At 46.2% G+C, this 23,269-nt stretch overlaps 1 long non-coding RNA gene across 1 annotated transcript in view; it reads left to right on the forward strand.

Annotated features, from left to right (window-relative positions):
• The first annotated feature begins 18,682 nt into the window (after nucleotides 1-18,682).
• Nucleotides 18,683-23,269, forward strand: part of LOC308572844 — a 44,513-nt gene continuing 39,926 nt past the window's right edge. The window contains exon 1 of the long non-coding RNA XR_014001890.1: nucleotides 18,683-18,781. This is a non-coding gene — a long non-coding RNA (uncharacterized lncRNA). The remainder of the gene's footprint in view (nucleotides 18,782-23,269) is intronic.

Here is a 23,269-nt window from a genome sequence, read left to right on the forward strand (position 1 = left end):
CTTGTCAACAGGGACAGACTGTAACTTACGAAGAACTAGTGCACAGATTTGATTGTTTGCCTTTGCCTATCTCCACTGCCCCTCAGTTTGTATCACATGTATTAGTTTGTAAGCCTGCCTGTAGGCAGCTGGTGAAAGAGAGACAATATTTTCAAAAGACTGCTGCATCTTGTGGTCATTTGGAGAGAGAACAATGGTTTAGGGTTATTACTGGGTCACTGTACCCTATTCAGGGTGCAAGCCTTGAATGGAGCACAGGTGTGGCTGACCCATCCCTTATCAGTAATATGCTTTGCAACATTTTAAGATGTGTGTTTTAATCTGGGTTTCAGTTTATCATTGATATTAATTATTTTCTGAATGCTTTAAACAGTTTTTAAAAACCATTTTTACTGATTATTTTAATGTTGTAATCTTGATGTAAACACATTTGAGGTTATTTCCCCCCTACAATCAAGTGGTATGTAACTTGTAAATAAATAAATGGTAAATAAACTTTGTTGACCTGCAGATTTTTTTGCTGTTTTCATCGGATGCCCTCTTTCTGGAGGTTGCACAGATGTTCAAGCAATGTGCGTCCCAATGGCATGTTCCTCACAGCACAACATACTTAGCACCTCATTCAGCTGTGGATTTCACTCCCACAAGATACAGAGAGAGTCACCAACTAGGATGACTTTAAAAGAGGGTTAGACAAACTCATGGAGGATAAGGCTATCAATCCGAGCTGCGATATAAGGGTTTGATCGGTACCTAGGTAAAGGTAAAGGACCCCTGGACGGTTAAGTCCAGTCAAAAGCAACTATGGGGTTGTGGTGCTCATCTCACTTCAGGCTGAGGGTGCTGGCATTTTTCCACAGACAGCTTTCTGGGTCATGTGGCCAGCAGGACTAAACTGCTTCTGGCACAACGGAATACCGTGACAGAAACCAGAGCGCACGGAAATGCTGTTTACCTTCCTGCCACAGCGGTACCTATTTATCTACTTGCACTTTGATGTGCTGGCATGCTTTCAAACTGCTAGGTTGGCAGGAGCTGGGACAGAGCAACCGGAGCTCACCCCGTTGCAGGGATTTGAACAGTCCACCTTCTGATTGGCAAGCTCAGCAGGCTCAGTGGTACCTAAGATATCCTGAACTCAGGTTGTTCAGGGCATTGCAAATTAATTCAAGGACCTTGAACCTGCTCAATAGGGAATGGGCAGCCAGTGCAGGTATTTTAACAATGGCCTCACATGTTGTTGGCCATGTGTCTACATCAGCAGCCTGGCCACTGCATTCTGTGCCAGCTGAAGCTTTTGGCCCATGCCCAAGGGAAGCCCCACATAGAGTGTGTTGCGGTAATCTAGCCTTGAGATTGCCAGCACATAGACTAGACTTTCTCTGTGTGGGAAGCACATCTTCTGTCAATTGACCCTAGTATTCCAGACATAAACATATGTGTTAGCTTATCTGCCTGCAGTGCCAGAGTACTATCATAGCAGACCCAGAGAACTTCACTTGCTGGTGCAACATGCCTTAAAATGCCAGCCTGCAAGTCACTGTTGCTTCTTTGATGGCCTGAAGAACAAATATTCACAGCAAGAGTTTTGCTGCCAAAATGTCTCTGTGAGCAAAAACTAGCCAAGCTTTCGACAGGAAATTTTAGCTCTTCAACTCAATGGGCTGCATTGATCCCTGAGTGCAGAACAGCCCCACAGGATAAATAGTCTGTGTTTCAACAATTCCTTAATGAAGTATTTAGCCAACAGTCCACAAAACCTCTGAAAAAGTCTATCAGACCTTTGTCTGCTTGGAGCATACCAAAGCAGCCTCCTTGGGGGCACAGAGGGGGGAGGACTTTTAAAGCCAGGAGAGCATCTGGTTCTTGAGAAGGCATTCAGCGAGGCCCGAACTCAGATTGAATATCGGGCTTGTGTGCATTAACAGCCCGAGTGTAGAGCTGAATTAAAATGAGCTGGGAACCCAACTGCGGATAAGCCAAGTTGAGCTATTGTAAGAACAGAGGAAGAGCTATACTGGATCAGACCAAAGGTCCATCTGGTTCAGTGTCCTGTTTTCCACAGTGGCCAACAAGATGCCTCTGGGAAGCTCCCTGTTTGCAAGAGATGAAGGCAATAGCTCTACTTTGTTGTTCTCCCACCCCAGCCCTGCCAGCATCTGATACTCAGGGATATGCGCTGAGGCATGCTGACATTTTGATCCTCTTCTATCTCCTGTCCAGTACAATCCTATGCATCTTTGCATGGAAGTAAGTCCACTGTTTCCAGTAGGGTGATTTCCTGATAAGTGTGTTTATGATTGCAACCTCAGCAGTCATTCTATTACGGAAGGGTCCCTGGCATCTCCAGGACCCTGCCTGAAGCTCCAGATAGTCACTGCCAGTCAGTGTATGCAATACTGAGGTAGATGGACTGATTCGGTGTAAGCCAGTTTGATTCCTATGTGCCTATGTTCCATCTGATCATAAAATATGTCTATAGTTGTTGGTTTGGGACAGTCAATAATAATAATAATTTATGAGGGTGTCTGTCCAGCTCTTCCAGTACATTCACATCTGTCAGGATGGCTTACAAAAAACAACACCCCCCCCCAAAAAAAACCAGTAAAATCAAATGAAAACATATAAACCAGAAAAACAAAGGCAGGTGCAACAGATAAAAAAGATCTAAAAATAAAGGCATGTGGCATTTTAATAAACATGCCTGCGATAATTCCAAAAGGTTTGACCAGGCAACAAAAGTCAGAAAGGGCTATGGAGAAATTTCTGAAACCACAATGGGATATTAGCCCTGCCCAAGACATGATGGAGAACAGCAACAACCGGGAAAAGATAGACATAACATTTTACAAGGACAGGAAGAAACATCACAGACAGAATAATTGCCACACACAAGAAGAACAAGGATATAGTTTGAGTGCCTCACTTGTAGTTTTATAAACCATTTAATGTGTCAACACAAATAAAAGTTATTAATACTGCAGTTGTTGTATAAGGGATTAAGGGATTGCTGTATTGTGTTTTTAACATTTGGTTGGGAGCTGCCCAGAGTGGCTGGGGTATAACTAACTAACTAACTAACTAACTAACTAACTAACTAACTAACTAACTAAATAAATAAAAATTATTCTTACTATTTTGACCAAAATGTAATTTAAATTAATAAGGTTTTGGAACACAGAAATAAAGAAAAGCATCCAACCATCAATTCTAGCATGTGTGTGTGGGGGGCACTCAAATTATATAATTTGGTATTTGAAAGATTGGTATTAGTAATTGTATTATAATTTGGCATTGTTATAATGAGGCTGTTATTGGACTGTAATTGAAAACTAATAAGAATTATTATAAAAAAGTCAGAAAGGGCTAGATAGATCTCATGAGCTAAGAAAGCGGGTCAGCCATAGACACCACCCACAAAATGGCCACTGTGGGCTGTGGCATAGCACAAAATGGCTGCCACATCTAAAAGAGAACAACAACAACAACAAAAGAAACGGGCCCACAAAATGGTGTGGACCTTCTGCTCTCTCTCCATAAACTCCCCCATCAATTGGAAAAAGGCACCTACCTCAGTTAGTTCTGCATTTGCCTACAGAGAGAAGCTCTTTGCAGGGGAGAGCCAGTGTGGTGTAGTGGTTAAGAGCAGTGGACTCGTAATCTGGTGAACCGGGTTCGTGTCTCCGCTCCTCCACCTGCAGCTGCTGGGTGACCTTGGGCCAGTCACACTTCTCTGAAGTCTCTCAGCCCCACTCACCTCACAGAGTGTTTGTTGTGGGGGAGGAAGGGAAAGGAGATTGTTAGCCGCTTTGAGACTCCTTAGGGTAGTGATAAAGTGGGATATCAAATCCAAACGCTTCTTCTTCTTCTTTGCACCTCTCCTCTTTTCAGAATGAATGGGAGGCTGGGTGCCTCATTTTTGTGGCCAGTGAAATGTGGGTATGTTGTGGAAAACATAGCGTAAATCAGGCATCCCCAAACTCGGCCCTCCAGATGTTTTGGGACTACAACTCCCATCATCCCTAGGTAACAGGACCAGTGGTCAGGGATGATGGGAACTGTAGTCCCAAAACATCTGAAGGGCCAAGTTTGGGGATGCCTGGTATAAATGATCAGCCAGTGCAAAGAGGAACTGAGCAGGAAGAGCAAATCATTTATTGCACACTGTGGATTTTTGATGCCTTTTGTGGGGTCCAGAGGAGGTACTGGATGCCATGCTGGAGACTCCCAAGTGAAGATGTTCCATAATTTATACAGCTAGTGCATGAATTTGCTTGCTTTTCTCTTCCCTATTCCTGTTCCTCTTCTGAATTTATCAGTGGTAAGGACCCTGTTGTTGCTTTAAGCTCTGTGCAACACTTGAAAAATATTAGGCACTTGATAAGGAAATAATAATATTAGTTCCAGCAAGCCATCAGCACTGTTGATAGAATTTCCCTCTCCATAATTTTGTTTCATTCCCTTTTAAAACTATCCAAGCCAGTGGCCGCCACCACATTCTGTGGAAGCAGTGTCCATACATGAATGCTACATTTTGTAAAGAAGAATTTCCTTTTGTCTGTTCTGAATCTCCCACCATCCAGCCTCATTGAATGATCCCATGTTCTACTGTTCTTGTATTACGAGAGAGAGAGAGAGAGAGAGAGAGAGAGAGAGAGAGAGATCTTCCTATCTGATTTCTCCCCATGCATAATTTAAATGCCTCTATCACGTCCCCCCTGACTCGTCTTTTTCTTTAAACCAAAACCCCCCAAATGTTGTAACTTTTCCTCATAGGGGAATTTCTCCTCCCCCTTGATCTTATTAGCTGCCCTTCGCTGACCCTTTCCAGCTCTACAATATCTTTGCGGTGCGGTTACCAGAACTGTACACAGCATGGATTTGTATAACAACAATAAGACATTTCCTGGCGGTTTTATTTTTTATCCCTTTCCTTTTTAGCCCAGAAGGGCAAGCAGCACTCCGGCTGAAAAAGGGTCCCCATCCCTGCTTGGTTCTTATACTGGACCACCATTTTATTCACCCCATTTTGGGAGATTATTTTGGAATTATTCACAATCCCCTTTGGGTTTCATCACCCTGAATAATTGGGTTTGCAGTGTGTTTTTATCGATTATTTATACTTCTGCAAACGATGCCACTATCTCCCTCTCATTTGTCAGAAACCGACCCGTTTTGACTCCATTGCTGCCGGCACTTGACACCTGAACTCACAATTAGAGGAACTGAGGATTATAGCAGTGCCCTAACAGCCAAATCTCAGTTGTGTCTGTTCGGAAAGTAAATCCCACTGTGCTCAGCGGGGCTTTCTCCCAGGAAAGTGTGCCCCTAGGATTTCAACCCAAGTCTCTGCTGCCCTCTTCTCCAAAGGAAACTGGCTTTGTAAACTCTGCATCAGAACATCCCGCTGCTCGGAAGCACCAGACAGAGTCCTCTTTGTTTGAATGTTTCTTCTCTCTCTCTCTCTGTCCCCGTTAAAGGTTGTTTATTGATTTACCCTGAATCTGGCTCCTTCACCTCAGATGAGAGCAGCAATCAGAGGAAATGGAGGCCTCAGACTGGAGGAGCTTTAGATCACACATCCCGCCCCAAACGAATTGCTTGTCATATTTGACAAGAAAATATGAGGGTAACTCGCGAGCACAGAGGTAGAGAGCAAGTGAGCCAGCGGATAATGGCTGCCCACGGAAAAGTCCTGCCGACATGCCGCAATCTGATAAAGTAATAGGAATTAGGGCAAAGCTATGCTTCGATTAATAGAATCCTTCAGAAAATAAAAACAGCTCTCCTGCTTCCGCTGGCCCCTGCAGGGTATCTCCTAGCCTATCCCTTTTCCTCGTTGTTTGCATGCCCATTGCCTGTTATTTAATTAGCACAGTGCTTTCCCTCCACCGTGGGACGCTGGTGGCGCTGTGGGTTAAACCACAGAGCCTAGGACTTGCCGATCAGAAAGTCGGCAGTTCGAATCCCCGCTCCGGGATGAGCTCCTGTTGTTCAGTCCCAGCTCCTGCCAACCTAGCAGTTCGAAAGCATACCAGTAGATAAATAGGTACTGCTCCAGTGGGAAGGTCAACGGCGTTTCCGTGCGCTGCTCTGGTTCGCCAGAAGTGGCTTAGTCATGCTGGCCACATGACCCGGAAGCTGTACGCTCGCTCCCTCGGCCAATAAAGCGAGATGAGCACCGCAACCCCAGAGTCGGTCACGACTGGACCAAATGGTCAGGGGTCCCTTTACCTTCCCTCCACCCTTGCCATAGCCCTTACCCATAAAGAGCTGTAATGGTTGAGATCAGTCTGTACCCAGAGCCAAAATCAGAGGAGGATTCCACCAGTGGCCCAATCACATGCCCAACCTAAATTGATAATGCAAAAAATATTTAAAAAAACCCAAGCAATGAAAATCCATAGGCAATAAGCCACTTCTAGAAAGGAGCCAGAGCTCACTGCAGTGCAATGGGGTATTAGTGTGACTCGGCTGATATTTTGTAGCACTCTTTGGTAGGAAGGGGGCGGTTACCTCTGTCTGCCATCACTGCCTGGCTGCAGAATACCATTTCTGTGAGCACTGCCTGATGCAGGTAGTGGGGGGGGGGGCAAGGGGCTGCCAATATTCTTTTCTGCACTTATTCTGTTGATTTTGTTTATAAATAGAAGAGTGGGGGAAAATAGGGGGAAAAAAGAAGAGAGAAATATTGACAGCACCTGCCAGGAAGACATAACAGGGAAATGGTAAGACTCAGGGGGTGGGGTGGGTAAATCTGTCAATTTTTGTTTCTCTCCATTTCTCATTTTAGCAGTCTTAAGTCCAGCTGTCCACAGTTCCACATCAGTTTTTGTTTTGTTTTAGTGTTTTGTTTTAGTGCTAAAACACACACAATTTTTAAAAGAAATTTCCTCGTAATATAACATGTTTGGGTACATTGTATGTGTTTCTACGCACACTTTACACCAGTCTATGCATTTTTGTACACATAACCTGGCTGGGAAACTGACATTGCAAAATTCAGAGAAGTCCAAATTCTGAGGGATGGCTGTGTTTTGGTCAACACATTGCTTTTGAAAGTGCACATTACGTGGGTTTGTCCCTAAATGTGAATTGAATGGAATGGCTCATTCAGCCCTAGACCTGATGTACAGCTGGATTCATCTCCCACTTCTGGATTCTCTATAATCACCCCGGCTGTCCTGGCTCACACCCGGATCACAACAACAGAGGCACTTGAAAGTAGGGAAGAGATTATTTTTTTTTGCAACACATCAAAGCTACAGGTTCAGCAACAGTTAATGAGTCATGGCAGCTGCTACTCTCAGGCTAGTGGACAGGAGAGGAGAGGCCAGGTGAGCCGGAATAAAGAAGGCAAGGAGTTCAGAATTGCATGGAAGCAAATGAGTTGTCCCAATGTGTGGGCATGCCCACCTGCCAAGCTTTTAAAGATTTGGCTGTCCCCTCCATAACATCTCCATGGAACTCATGACAAGAATTGGCTACACCATCTGGTAGTGGTCCTCCATAATTTCAGACAGCTGACATTCCCAGCCCTTCCTGGACATGCTAGAGATTGACCCAGGGACCTTCTGTGTGCAAGACACCTTCTGTGTGCAAGACACCTAGCCGCTGCGTCACAGCCCTTTCTCCTAAGTGGGCTCACATGGTGGTGGCAGTGATGGTAGTAGCTGCTAAGGACCCAGTGCCCTGGAACAATATTTACAGACCCACTCCAGAACCAGTTCCCACAGCCGTGGGCTCTGCCAGGGCATTGCGTTCTTAGCAGCTACTCAAAGATGCCTTGGGCTGTTGCCAGGCCCAGAGTGAGTCATGCAAAAGTAGTAGCAGCAGGTCTATCACATCATCTCCATCCATCTAAAAACACAGCCTGTGTGATATACTGGTAAATCTCCCACACCCATTTTAGAAATGGTTCTCTTCAGTATTGGGTGGGGAGAAAAAGTAATCTTCCTACTGTAGAAGTGGCACAAAATGGCTGGTTGTCAGCTGGACATTTCTGTTTATTGAATGACCTGCTTCAATAAAAAGTCCATGACTTTACCTTCACGGATTCTATATTGCCAGGAAATGTCTGCCCCACGCCCAGCTATTACTGGCTGAGTACAGGAGTACCAAGACTACCTAGAGCTAGTAATATGAAGGGTTCGTTCTCTCTCTCTCTCTCTCTCTCTCTCTCTCTCTCTCTCTCTCTCTCTCTCTCCATCATCTTCTCCTGTGCTGGAATCATGGGCAAACTGGATCCACAAATCCATATTTGTATAGGCAGCAAATGCCATTACTCTGTCCAATTATAATACAAAACTTTAAAATGACTTGCAGCTGATAATGAATGAGCTAGCTTTTGCCTGAGCAAATATTTTCCATGCTGAAACCTAATCTCTCCTGTTAATAATTGGAGCCATTTTATTTTATGTTATTGGGTCTGCGGAGGTTGCTGGCATATGTTCGTGTGTGTGAAGGGGATTTCTTTCATTAGATATTGTCCCTGGCTTAAGAGAATTTTAGGCCCCCCTCTCTCCCCACTTTATGATGCAGCCCAAAGAGAATTTATTCTTGCAAGAGGTTTAACGATTCTTAGCTGACGTTGCTTGCTCCGCTGCAGTTGGGCTGTAATAAAAAGTACTATTGGCTTTTGTTAGCTGTGTGCATTCTTAGCTGCCAATAATGATTAATCTTTCCTCTTGAGGATCATCTCCTTTGTGGAGTTTGCCTCTTCCCTCTGCAGTGAGACCTTCTCCCCCACATCTTGGCAGCATTTCCTGAAACAAGCTTCTCTGCCACATTCTTGTTTCCCCATATTGGGGGCAAATCTACCAGTGGTTTCTTCCACTCCTTCAGTGTGAGAGTTCCGAGCAGTCCTGAAAACCACTGGATCTTCTGTTGGCATTCAGAACATTCCTTGTTTTTGCAATTGATTAGTCAAAGATTCTAATTTTTTAAAATGGCATATACTTCTTGGATGCGCTGGTGTGAAAGTAGCCTGCGAAATATTCAAATGCTGAAATCTATGAATTAGGGGCATTTGAGGACTGCACATTCTTCCCTGACTTGGTGCCCTCCCAATGCTTTGGACTGTTACTCCCATCAGCCCCAGAAAGGCTGGTTGTGCTGGCTGGGACCATTGATGAGAGTTGTAGTCTGGAGCATCTAGAAGGCACCCAATTGGAGAAGGCTCTTACAGAGGACACTGCTGCATTGTAGGGTTCTGGATTAGATCATCCTTCAGGATGGGGGGGCGGGGAGGAAAAGAAAACTTTAGACAGTGAACAATGCTCTGCTTTCAAGTCAACCAACCCTTTAGGGATGCTTGGTCTGATTTCAGCTTTAGCCAGCCATAGACAAAGCCACAAGTATGGAATACATTCCAACTGCTGCTCAAGACAGCCCTGAATAAGTGCCAGCATTTAGATTTTGAAAAGGAAGCCGACCATTGGTTCTTTGACTCAACAGACTTTGGTGCAACCTGAGATCTTTCTGTAGGAAGCACAATCTCAAACTGCATTCCCCAACCTAGTACTCGTCAGATGCTGTTATGTTAGGCTGCAACTCCCGTCACCCTTGACTATTGGCCATCAAAATTGTAGTCCAAAAATATGGAGGACACCAGGTTGGCGGGAGGCTGCTCTTAGCTGATTTGCAGTGTAAATAACTGCATGTGTACTCAGAAATGAATCCCACTGAGGGGTCCCTCTATGTCTACTACTGAAGAACCATTGGATCCAGACATTCCTGACCTCAAACTGGAGGTCCGTCACATCCCCTATGGCCACAGGAGAAGAGGAGATGGTGAACCAGACAAGAACTTCAGCCTCCCCCCCCCCGAAGGGCCTGGCTAGCTGCATGTGAGATTCCAGAGGAAGGGTGCCACCACTAAGAACCCTCTGTCTCGAGTTGCCACCAGCCATACTTCAGAAGGCAGGGGCATCCAGAAGGGAACCTTCTGATGATACCTAGAATGGTTGAGCAGATTGGTATGGGTGAACGAAGTCCACAAATATCCGGGCCCAAAGCCTTGTAGGGATCTTTAGCTTTGTCTTCTTCATGGATAGCCAACATGGTGCTTTCAGGATGTTTGGAGAGTCCAGATCCCATCAACCGTTGCTGGGTTGGCCAGTGGTCAGGGATGTGATGGGAGCCATACTGTTCTATTTCCATGGTCAAGAGGCAGTGTGGCCCTGAATGTCAGTTGCTAGGAATCAAAGCTGGGTAGAGTGTCGTTGTGTCCTGTTTTTGGGCTTTCCATGGATATGTGGTTGGCTACTGTGAGAGGAGGATGCTATTGAAGATGGACCATTGACCCAATCCAGCAAAATCATTTTACATTCTTAATCCAATGACGTATGGAGGGCACTACATCTGTTACCTGCCTAGCTTGGCATTGGGTTCTCACAGTTGGCCAGCCAGATGCCTCTGGGAAACTCACAAGCCAGGCATGAGTGCAAAAGCATTTGTAGGACTATTGCAAAAAATAAAGACGAGGATGGCTGCAGGATGTGCAGAGTGAAGATGGTGACACCTCTAAGCCCCGCTGCTCCTGCCTGTTCTGCTTTGAGTTTCCTGTTTGACCATCGACCAAAAATTCAAACAGGGGGGCATCTGAGGGAGACGTCCCAGCTGCTTCGGTTCTATCAACCCCTCTGACCTAGGTAAACAATTTACAAGGGATTTATAAATGGCATGTCTTGTTTAGGACATTGCCTGCCAGCCAACCTCAACAGCCTCCCAGTTCATGGAAACTCCGGGCTGCCTTGCATATATCTCCAGCTGGCGCGGCTGGAGAGAGTGAGAGGTTGCACTGAGATGCATCTGGGACTCTGTGCAGGCTGTCACCACTACTCAGATCACGGTGCAACCTGGCCTAGCACTGGAGTCAGAAGGAGGCTCACACATTGGGTTAAGCCTGTTCCATGTAAAGGGCTTGAGACAGGAAGAAGCTGTATAAATCAGTGGCTAATCTGGGAGAGTCGTTGGATTAGGAGATCACATCAAGGTCACACGCACAGCTGCTGGACGGGAGCAAGAACCAAAGAGGAAATCGGGACCTGACGCCAAACCAGGAAATGGGCTGAATTAACCAACCATGAGTCAGGGCTGGAAGAACAACTGCAAATACAGAGACACAGCAGCGCTCACAAGCAATGCAAAGCTGGAACTGAAAGCCCTTTTATATTCCTGCCTGCACAGAAAGATCCAATGGCCAACCATAGGCAGAGCAGAAGGTTACCTGCCAAAAGGCCTGCTACCTGCAGTTCAGTGGTTCACCACATGGGGCAGTCACACACAGATTCCAAGGGCTGACTGTTTCACTGCAGACGTAACTGAAAAAATGTTAGTTTTCCATTGCCACCAGACCTTGTGTTGCAGGCCTACAGAAGATTTAAAAATATTTTATGTTGAGTCTGTAACGATGAGTGATATATGTAATCTAGAAAAAGGAACCGGGTAGTGTGTAGTACTTCTTTTCTTGGCCTGCCCCATTGCCTTCTTTATTTTATTAGTGGATTTTTCAATAATCGAGTGATTCCTGAGACATCTAAACCACTTGGCAATACTAATATTGGATGGACCTTTCCAGTTGGTTGTGACTGCAGCTCTTGCAAGATTGCAAGATTTGACATCTTTGGCACATGAGGACCACCACATCTGCCTGAGTGTTTTAGTCTCTTGGCAGAGGGCCTTCTCGGTAGTGGCACCCACCCTGTGGAATGCCCTCCCACCAGATGTCATAGAGAAAAATAACTACCAAACTTTTAGAAGATATCTGAAGGCAGCCCTGTTTAGGGAAGTTTTTAATGTTTAATAGGTTATTGTATTTTAGTGTTTTGTTGGAAGCTGCCCAGAGTGGCTGGGGAAACCCAGCCAGATGGGCGGGGTATAAATAATATATTATTATTATTATTATTATTATTATTATTATTATTGTTGTTGTTGTTGTTGTTGTTGTTGTTGTTGTTGTTGTTGTTGTTGTTGTTGTTGTATTTTGACAAGTGATAAGTTACTAGACACCAGTGATCCTGGTTTGCAAGTCTGGTTTGTAAGCCACAGATCCTCAGTTTGGAGGTCATGGAGAAATTGCAGTTTTAGAAGCCAGGAAGTCTCATCTGAATGAGGGCATCTGCGGGGAAGGGAACAGGGGGAAATCAAACCCATCACTTTCATTTCCACTGCAATGGGATATGTTATTTCTGAAGAATCACTGGGTTGTATCTGCCATGGTTCCCCACATCAGACTAGGAACTGAAACAATCCCCATTACCAGATTGTTTATTTAGAAACTCAGTGCAATGCCCAAACATAGGGCTGCAGGTTACAAAGTAATAAGGCGCAGCACAGTTCTATGGCACATGTCTAGGTATTGCTAATACATTGACCCAACAAGCAGCACACCTTCTGCACCCTGCTTATGAAGTGCAAGGAGAGGGGATGACTATTGGCATGGCAAGAGGTCAAATTTTGGGACTGGGCAAGGAAATGGGGACTCCTTCAAATATGTTGAACAGATGAGGTCTGCTCACAATGGTATCTCCATGTCCGTGGCAAAAGAGGTGGAGATGCTGAAGCCATCTCACTATCAGATTTCTCCCCGGCACCTCTCCTGTAGGGAAAGGGTCCTCCCTGGCAGGAGAATGCTCTCTAGCTGACTTGCTAGTATTGAAGCCTCTCACTGCAGCCACAGTCAACTCACTGCAGCCCTTCTGTGAGCATGTTTAGCCTGGAAAAGGGAAGACCAAGAGGATATATGATAGCCATCTTCACATATCAAAAGGGTTGGGACATAGAAGATGGAGAAGGCTTGTTTTCTCCTGCTCCAGGGGGTAGTTCTCAAACCAGTGGATTCAAGTTACAAGAAAGGAAATTCCTACTAAACATCATAGAATCATAGAATCATAGAGTTGGAAGAGACCACAAGGGCCATCGAGTCCAACCCTCTGCCAAGCAGGAAACACCATCAGAGCACTCCTGACATATGGTTGTCAAGCCTCTGCTTAAAGACCTCCAAAGAGGAGACTCCACCACACTCCTTGGCAGCAAATTCCACTGTCAAACAGCTCTTACTGTCATGAGGAACTTTCTGATGGTAACAGCTGTTCAGTAGCAGAAAAGACTCTCTCAGGAAGTTGTGGACTCTCCTTGGAGGTTTTTAATCAAAGGTTGGGTGGCCCTTTCTTCTGGATGTTTCAGTTGAGATTCCTGTGTCGCAGGTGGTTCGACTAGATGACCCTAGGGGGCACATTCCCACTCAACAATTTTATGATTCTATGAAACCCCCTCCCCAATATCACAAAGACTTTGCCCATGGTCATCCACTGTGGCCCTCACCCAGATCAATTCCCCCTGGTTTCCAAATGCCTTGCATTCTTTGTAGGCCTCCTAGTGCTGCAGCAATAAAACTGCTAGCACATTTGCTAAGCTAAGCAGGATCTGGTATTGTTTGAAATTGGATGGGGGACCGTGGGTTGAGACTTCTGCATTGTAGGAGGTTGGACTAGATGTCTCTCATGATCCCTTCCAACTCTACAATTCTATGATTCTATTATTCATAGAGTCAATAAGAATGAATCGATTGGGTGCTTGAAGAGCTCTGCTGGATCAGGCCAAAGTTGCATCTTGGGGCGCCTCTAGACCAGCGGTTCTCAACCTTGGGTCCCCAGATGTTGTTGAACTACAACTCCCATCACCCCTGAGCTCTGGCCTTGCTAGCTAGGGGTGATGGGAGTTGTAGTTCAGCAACATCTGGGGACCCACAGGTTGTGAAAGGCTGCTCTAGACTGTTAGCATCCTGCTTGAGGGATTTAAGTACATACTGGAACTTTCAGCTTCTGCACTTACAATGGATTAAAGAACTATCATTCTAGTACAACAAATCAAGGAAGGAACAAATAGAAACTGTTACTTTTTTGCAGCTTGGAATGCATTGAAAAGTGTGGAATGAACAAATGATTAACTGGAAGACATGTAAATGCCCCATAATCAAATCAGAATGTAGGCTCAATAGAGACTGGACAAAATCTAACCACTACCTAAGCTTTGTGCAGCTAATGTGGAGAACCAAATTTAGGATTGCAAAAATGAGAAGCTGAGAAAATAAAAAAATCAAAATTTACTGATTTATCTACCCCTAAAGTCTTTCCTTGAACTATGGAACAATGACTCCAGCCACAGATATAAGCAGAAAAACCTGGTTTCAATGCCAAGACACCCTTACTTCCCTGAAAAACAAACAGTCCTTAGATGTGTGGTTTTGACTCTCTAGGTCCCCAGGCATCTGAGAAGGACAAGTTGCCAAGTGCCAATCAGAGACGAGTGTGAAATTCATCTTTCTTTCCTCGGAGCCAGAAACCTTCCCAAGAAACAGCTTGAAAGCCAATCCTCCACCCCACCCCCACCCTGCAGAAGCCCCATAAGAATATTTCTCTGCATAAATTGTCCCAGACTAGGCTGCCAGAAGAAACAGACAAAATCGCTTTGACCCAAACTCCTCAGTATATGGAGCTACCTAACTGCAATTTGGCTTTGGCTTTTTGCTTCCCCCAAATCATTAATTCTGTGTGGTCTTCAGCAGGGATTCCACTTTCCCCTGCTCAACAATGAGGACTCTCATATGGCCGTAGACCTATCGTGTCACTATAACATTGCTGGGGTTAACCAAGGCCTTCCTGTCTCTAAACGACCTTCTGAGATGGACTTAGAGCAACTTCTGAGAATGACTAAGCATCTCCTTAAGAGGCACTGTTCCCACCGTGGAAGAGCGGAGATATGAATTCTGCCTATGACGCATTCAGTGTAAATCTAAACTAATCTTGTTGGGTTTGGTGTAGCTCTTTCCATACAGAACGAAAGCCAACTGGAGCCCAAACAGAAAGTGAGCTGGGTGGTTGGGAGGGTGATGTCGGCAGCACAGAAACCACCTTTTAATTAATCACAGCTGTTTTTGCACACTGGTGCAGTTGGAAATCTTAGACCCAGGACTAAATGGTCTTCTTGGGTGGGGGGTGGGGCAGGGGTTAGACATCTATGTGTCCTATTTCAGTTGCAAAGCAGATATTTCACAATTCTCTTCTCCCTCCACCCCGTCCTTTACAACGTGTCTCTGCATTCCTGATATGCTTGCCCCCCAAACAAATGAAAAACAGTTTGGTTAATAAGGAAAGATTCTAAACAAGCGCAGTTTTGCATTTTAAACTCACTATTAAACACACAGTGCTGTCATGACTATGGCAATACAGTGGGGGTTGCTGCAGCCCTGATGCAGAACACATCAGGCAGTATTCAGTGCTAGTCCTACTCAGAGTAGACCCATGCAAGTTAATAGGCATAACTAAGTTAGGCTCATCAATTTCCACTGAGTAGAATGTGGTTGAATACCATCCACTGGTTTGGGAAGAAGTTCGGAAAGGATTAAGGATAAACAGTATTTTAAAGTGGAAACTATAAGCTGAGCAGCTTGAATCATGCATGTGCCTGGCTGGCCACCTCCTAACCATAAAATGGGCTCCATCTCTCTAGGCTAAATCTTTTTTTAAAGTGTTTTTGAGCTCTTTTGAATGAAATTTGCCAAAATCTACACTATCAACATGGACTGCCATACGTCCAGATCTTACCGGTCATTCCAGTGATTTTTGCCCAGATGCTGCTTACGAGGTCCGAATACCGCCCATATCCAGGATGTTATGGACGTATGGCAACCCTAATCTACTGTAGCTACCGGTGGCAACCCCATAGGCTTCAGCATGCCCAGACCACCTTAGTCGCTGCTGCTGGTGTCTCTCTCACCTGCATCTCCAGGTAGGCTCTAGACTGAAAACCTACAGAAACATTGCCAGTGTTCTCAAGCCTTTTTCTCTGGGCTGCACCTTTCAGAATAAAAATTTGCTCACAGCACACCAATTTTTTTATTGATAAGAAATACAGTGGTACCTCGGGTTACAGACGCTTCAGGTTACAGATACTTCAGGTTACAGGCTCCGCTAACCCAGAAATAGACCTCAGGTTAAGAACTTTGCTTCAGGGTGAGAACAGAAATTGTGCTCCGGTGGCGCGGCAGCAGCGGGAAGTCCCATTAGCTTCAGGTTAAGAACTGTTTCAGGTTAAGAACAGACCTCCGGAACGAATTAAGTTCTTAACTCGAGGTACCACTGTACATTGGAAAACAAAAAGAAACAAGGCCAAACAGTGCTTGATTTATATAACATGGAACACAATAGCTATCTATCCATATTCTTTAAAAAATATGATACTATACTATACTACACTGAGATGTTTAAATGTTTCTTTGATTGTCCTTGACTCTTGATGCCAAACTTGCCATCCTCTCCTGCTGCACCAGAGTGACTCCCTTTGAGAACCGCTGGGGTAGACAAGACTGAACTAGATGGGCCAAATGATTTGTATAAATTTGTATGTTTAATGTGCAACTTGGGTACAGCTTTTCTGAATGTTTCTACAGTATTTGGATCTACAAAGCTGCAGCCATCACCTGCGCTTTGAGCACCATCCATCTAATAAGCCCAGTCTCACATTTCCTGGGACAAAATGCTGTTTATTGCGAAATTGGTCTGAGACCCTTTATCGGAAGCGATTCATAAATGGGATGGAAACAAATAAACGAAGCCAGCCAGGAAGCAAGCAGAGGACGATGGAGGCAGCTAAGTCCGGCAGCTGCTTAACCGGCTCTTTATTGCAGAGTTGCATGGTGCAAAAAGAGGGGGGCGAGGATCAATATTTATTAGTGGAAGAAAGCATGATTTTGCATGAGGTGCATCGATTGCCTTGTCAGCCGAAGCAATGATTGTATATCTTCTCTGTGATTTGGTCTGAAGAAGAGCAGTGTCTTGTAAGAGAGCAGAAAGCAAAAGGGAGCGTGGGCAGCAGTGGCCAGGGCCGTCTTACCCATAGGCGTTAGGGGTGTGGGCAGTGGCATAGCGTGAGGGGTGCAGGGGGGCCGGCCGCACCGGGCGCAACATCTGGGGGGGTGCTCGCACTCGCAGCTCTCTGCCCCTACCTGGCTCACTCTCTCTCTCTCACTGCAGTGCTGGCTGTGCGAATCCGATCCGAGCCGCTGGGTCGCCGCCCACTGTGGAGGGGGTGGGTGCCAGGCGTGCGGTGCGGAGAGAGAGCGAGGGACTATCTGGGGGAGGGACAGCGCAGCGGCCGCCCAGCGCAGCGCTGAGCGCGGGAGAGAACCACACCAGACCAGACCAGGCAGCAGCAAGAAGAAGCTGGCAGCGGCGGCAGGTTAGGGGTTAGGGGCGCAAATTACTTGCCTTGCCCCGGGTGCTGACAACCCACGCTATGCCGCTGGGTGTGGGGCACCTGGGCGCCGGGCTCTCAGGGGCGCCAGGCCAATAGTTGAGTCTGGGGAAGAGCCCGCCCATTGGTTGGAGCGCCGCGGCAGGCTCTTCTGTTGCAGGTGGTTCTGCGCCATGAGTTCGGGGGCGACCAAGCCAGCAAGACACTGAGGCTGCCAGCCAGCTCTGCCCACCTTTGCCCCTGGGACTGGGCAACCTGGGGGGGGGGTGCTGGGTGGATCCTTGCACCCTGGTGCCGCATGTGCTTAAGACAGCCCTGGCAGTGACTGTCTGCCATGGTGGGTATGCCTGAGTGCCCTGGCCAATAGGTACAATTGCAAGACTTTAGCCTGCACCTGGCACAAGCACATAAGCCCTCCCCCTAAAAAAAAAGCCTTAGAGCTGAAAAAAGGAACACTTGTATATTTTTTTGTATTAAATTTCTTTCCCACCTAAAGGAGCCCAGGGCAGCAAACATCAAAAATGTCAGTGCAATACAATTTAAAATAAAATGAAAACATATTTAAAGCAATGAAAAGCCATCTAAAACATTTAGAACACATATCTTTTTTTAAAAAAAAGCCACCACATACCTTGCAGACGCTAATTTCAAGGTTGGCAGGAACAGTGACTTTCAGCCATCAAATGTCTGAGTAAGCAGGAATGCTTTTGCACTTCTCCTGACAGTCAGTAATGAGGGAGAGAGACGCACCTCACCAGGGAGGGCATCACACAACTGGGGAACCACCACCAAGAAGGCCATGTCATGGGTCAGTGCCAACTGGGCAACTCTCGTGAGTAGCACTGCCAATGGACTCCCCTGCCAACCGAAGGGCCTGAGATGGTTGGTATTGGGGTGTCGCTCCTTTAGGTACTTGGACCCCAAACCGTTAGGGCTTTGTAATGATACCTTGAATTGGGCTTGATAGGTCACTGGCAGATGGTGCGGCACTTTTAGGACTGGTGAGAAATGGTCCCATTGAGCTGCACAACTTAGCAACTGCATCCTGCACTAGCTACAATCTCCAGATCGTCTTCAAGGGCAGCCCCATGAAACACCCTTAATACAGTTATGTGAGGATCACAGCCTGGCAGTCCGTTTATGTATTTCTTAAGGCTTCTGTTGGCCTGATCTACAGCCGTTTACTTCACTCTACAATAGCTGGTCCCATAATATATCCAAACACATATTCAAGGTGATCCTCACCAGCTGCAGCATGTGAAAAGGCAGTCCAGCTGGGTTCACTATGGTGCTTTATTGTTCAGGCACCCAGGGCCATAGCTAGGGGGTGGCAAGGAAGGGCCCTCCCAGGGGCGCAGGCAAGCCCCCCCCAATTGGCTAACAATATGTCCATAAATAGGGACGCAGGTGGCACTGTGGGTTAAACCACTGGTCTACCTTGCGGAGGGGCTGGAAGCTTTGCACAGTCTACCGGTCTATGACCCCATTGGTGCCTCCAGGTCTACTGTGTTGCTTGGGTGGCTGGGTGGGGCGAGTGCTCTCTGGTCTACTTGCTGGGGAGCTGGGGAGCTGGGGCTGCCGGGTCTGTTTGGGAGGAACATCTACAGTGGTGCCCCGCAAGACGAATGCCTCACAAGACGGAAAACTCGCTAGACGAAAGAGTTTTCCGTTTTGGAGGTGCTTCGCAAAACGAATCTCCTATGGGCTTGCTTCGCAAGACGAAAATGTATTGCGAGTTCCTGCGGGTTTTTTCCCCTTTCCCCCCTTTTTCTAAGCTGCTAAGCCGCTTATCAGCTGATCCGATGAGCCGATAAGCTGCTAAAAGCCGCTAATAGCGCTAATAGCGCTAATCCGCTAATCCGTCAATGGGCTTGCTTTGCAAGACGAAAAAACCGCTAGACGAAGAGAATCACAGAACGGATTCTTTTCGTCTTGCGAGGCACCACTGTAATTTGTCTGTGGCTAGGGGGCGTAATCTGGATGGTTCGGCCAGAGGCACAAGATCACCTAGCTATGACATTACCACACATGCGGTAATGCCTCCAATCCTACTCAGAGATTTAACTTCTAGGGCAGGGGTCAGCAAAGTTTTTCAGCAGGGGGCCGGACTATATTTTTTGGGGGGAAATGAACAAATTCCTATGCCCCACAAATAACTCAGAGATGCATTTTAAATAAAAGGACACATTCTACCCATGTAAAAACACGCTGATCCCCGGACCGTCCGCAGGCCAGATTTAGAAGGCGATTGGGCTGGATCCGGCCCCCGGGCCTTAGTTTGCCGACTCATGTTCTAGGGAGCCATAAGAGGGGGTGCTGACACCTTTACAGCTCAAGAGAGCCTATAAACAACACCCCCAAATTCTCCGCCAATGCAGAATACAATAAAAGACATCTGCACCATCCATTTTATATTAATACCATTTTAGCAGCCATGGCTTCCCCCAAAGAATCCCGGGAACTGCAGTTTACTCCTCACAGAGTTACAATTCCAAGCACCCTTAACAAACAACAGTCCTCAGGATTCTTTGTGGGCAGCACTGTGCTTTAAATGGATAGTGGGGATGTGGCAACTATTTTTATCCTGCAAGTTAGAGACTGTTACTAGGGACAGGTGAAACAGATGCCATCATTGTACTGATAGCGCATGCCCCTGAGGTTGTTCCTTCTTTTACAAGTAGCAGATGATTTCCCTTGTACATGTGCCCACTCCATGTGAGGTCCAGAGGGTGGCGCCATGAGAACAAGCCTTTTCTGTGGTGGCTCCCTGTTTGTGGAATGCTCTCCCCAGGGAGGCTCGCCTGGCACCTTCATTGCATATATTTAGGTGCCAGGAAAAACATTCTTCTTCTCCTAGGCCTTTGGCTAATTAAGCAATCTACAGCCTTTTAAATTTTGTTTGTGTAGGGGTGCGCACTGTTGTTTCATTGGTTATGTATTTTTGTGTTTCTCTATTGTAAACTGCCCTGAGATCCTGGGGTGAAGGTGGCATATAAATTTAATAAATACTAAATAATAATAATAATAGCTCCGTACGCAGGTGGCGCTGTGGTCTAAACCACAGAGCCTAGGGCTTGCTGATCAGAAGGTCGGTGGTTCGAATCCCCACGATGGGGTGAGCTCCCGTTGCTCGGTCCCAGCTCCTGCCAACATAGCAGTTCGAAAGCACGTCAAAGTGCAAGTAGATAAATAGGTACTGCTCTGGCGGGAAGGTAAACGGCGTTTCTGTGCGCTGCTCTGGTTCGCCAGAAGCGGCTTAGTCATGCTGGCCACAAGACCCGGAAGCTGTACGCCGGCTCCCTCGGCCAATAAAGCGAGATGAGCGCCGCAACCCCAGAGTCGGCCACGACTGGACCTAACGGTTAGGGGTCCCTTTACCTTTACCATTGATACTGACTGGCAGAAACTCTCAAGGGTTTCAAGCAGGGATTGCTGATGTTCTATCACTAAGTGGCAGCCTTTTCCCAATGCAGATGTGTGTTGGAGTCCAACAACATCTGGAGGGCCACAGGCTCCCCATTGTCTAGGCTACTTCCTAGGCATTTGCTGAGCGGGTCGCTCCGCTCTCGTCTTGCTCTATCAGAAGGGCAGCAAAAGATATTTGCTGTGTGGAGCTTTCTGCAGAGAGTTATAAATTTTGAATTAGAACATAAAACCAGCTGGGCTGAGCAGACCCACATTCCATCTAGCCCAGAATTCTGTCTCCAGCAGCCAGCCAGTGCAGGAAATAGCAGAGGAAGGCATAAAGTTCCAATAATGCACCTAATTGTAGAATCCTAACCTACAGGGGAAATTTCCTGCCTTAACCCAGCTGGCAGGCTGCTCAGGCCCCGAAGCAGAAAGGATCGATAGCCGGTTATGATTCTCATCGTATTGAATGTCAGTGCAGATGCCACTCCTGTGCACATATAAATGTCAGATCTTGTGAAGCTCACTGTTGCTGCTGCTCTCAGCTCTCTCTTAATTGTCCCCTGTGCACTGGCCAGTCTCAGATGCATGTTCAGATTGAGGGCTGGCAAAACACAGCTCAGAAGCTCCCCAACCCCACCTGCCTTGAGCCAAGGTGCAAGGTTCAACAACCTCCATCACCCTCTAAAGGAAGTGTAGCAGCAGCACTGGCAAAGACCTTAGTGCACGGGTGGGGGAGATGTTTTCCTTTGAAGGGCAAGTGACCAATGGGAACAGTCAGTTTGGAGCTGCATCTGATGGTGGGCAAAGACAGATCTAACAGTGGGCAGAGTGTTCCACATTGCATGATTACATCATATTTCTCTCTCCCTGCCAACCCATCCCTTGGTTTTTGTGTTCACCCCAGCCTTTTGTGATTCACCCAAAGCTTTAATTTTATATTTAATGTTACATTTTTAGCTCCCAGATGCACCACATACACTTTAGGAGTGTTTAAATACCACTTTTCTTAATAAGCAAGATTTTCTCCCACAACACAATACCCTCACTTTGTGTTAAATTCAGTTCACTGGAGCCTGGGCTGTCTCCATATTAACAGTATTAATTATTAGCTTATTTGTAGCTCATTCTTCTACTCGTGGAACACTCAGGGTGGATTTGCAGCATATAAATATGCAACAGACTATACAAAAATTAAATAGCAGTATCAGCACACTGGAACAGTAATCTATTTGATTTTTTAAAAAATATGTGAATATATTCCTTCACTGCAACCAAGTTGCTCTCAAATCCATGGATAGGCAATATGGTACCTCCAGGTGTTGCTGGACTCAAACTCCCATCATCCTTGAGCATTGTCTCTGCTGGCTAGGGCTGATGGGAGTTGGAGTCCAATAACATCTGAGGGAATACACAGCTTCCCCATCCTTGGTCTAGAGCAAATGTTGTACTAAAAGGGAAATAGAACCTAAATTTTATACCATATATGGAACTTCTTAGGGACTGCTTCATTGTTTAAATCAGTTTACTGAATTTACGAGGAGCACGTGGAAAAACTGGGCGGGGAGAGAAGTTAAAAAAGGCTCAACATGAGCCGTATAAATTCTTTCCTCCTGTTCCTGCTAGAAAAACTGGCTCAGAAGTCTTTAGGCTAGAGAGCAAGTCTCAGCCTGCACTCCAGGGAGTAAGCTTACCCAGCCAGCACTCATTAGACTTATTAAACCTGGCAGTGATACAGACTATTAGACAACATGGTTCGGAGGAACCAGGCGCCCCTGGCAAGAACTCGACAGTAACACTCATAATCTCACCAGTCGTTCTGCAAGAAACCAACACCTTTCTAGCAAACTCATGAAAATCTCTCTACTGATATATCTGCTGCCCAGTTAACTGGAGCACCCTCTTCATCTATTGAGAGTGTTTAAATTAATCTAACCTCTTGTTGCAGCTCTAGTTAGCAAGGCTATTGCTGATTTTTTTCAAAGCAGAGGTTGAAATATGAAGTTACACCCTCTGATGCAGCTTTGCCCTGCCCTCCTCGGAGTCTATGGACCATGTGTTTACTAACCCCCATGTACCGCCCTATCCTGCTCCCATCCTCAACTCCCTCTCACGTTTGGACGAATCTCAAGGCTGATGGGTGGCGTCTCTTGCAGGAGCAAATGGCTTCTTGCTGTCAGCAAGATTCATCTGAGCTTGTGATGTCAGAATCCAGATTCATCCCTGAGGTTTGGTTCCAGTCTGATAAAAAGATAGAGTCTCGGCAAAATTCCCATCTAAATCCTCATGTTCAGATGCGTACAGAGATACCAAGAAGTCTGAGCTGACAAATCTTTCCAATTTGGATTTAGACATAAACATTATTCAGCAGAAGCAGAAACTGCATGATGTAGCACAGCTCAAGGAAGGCTGGCACTGGTGTCCTAATTGCAAAGTAGGCAAGGATTTATGGGGTCCCAGAAGGTAGCAGGAAGGAGCAAAACAACTGAACCAGGTGCAGAGAAGTGAATTGGAGTAGCCCAAGTCTGTCAATTTTGGTTTCTCTCAGTTTTTCAGTTTCACAACCTTCAATTCCACATGTCTCTATCACTGCAATAAAACAGAA

This window comes from Podarcis bocagei, assembly GCF_964188305.1.
Source record: "Podarcis bocagei genome assembly, chromosome: 14".
NCBI classification, from domain to species: domain Eukaryota; kingdom Metazoa; phylum Chordata; class Lepidosauria; order Squamata; family Lacertidae; genus Podarcis; species Podarcis bocagei.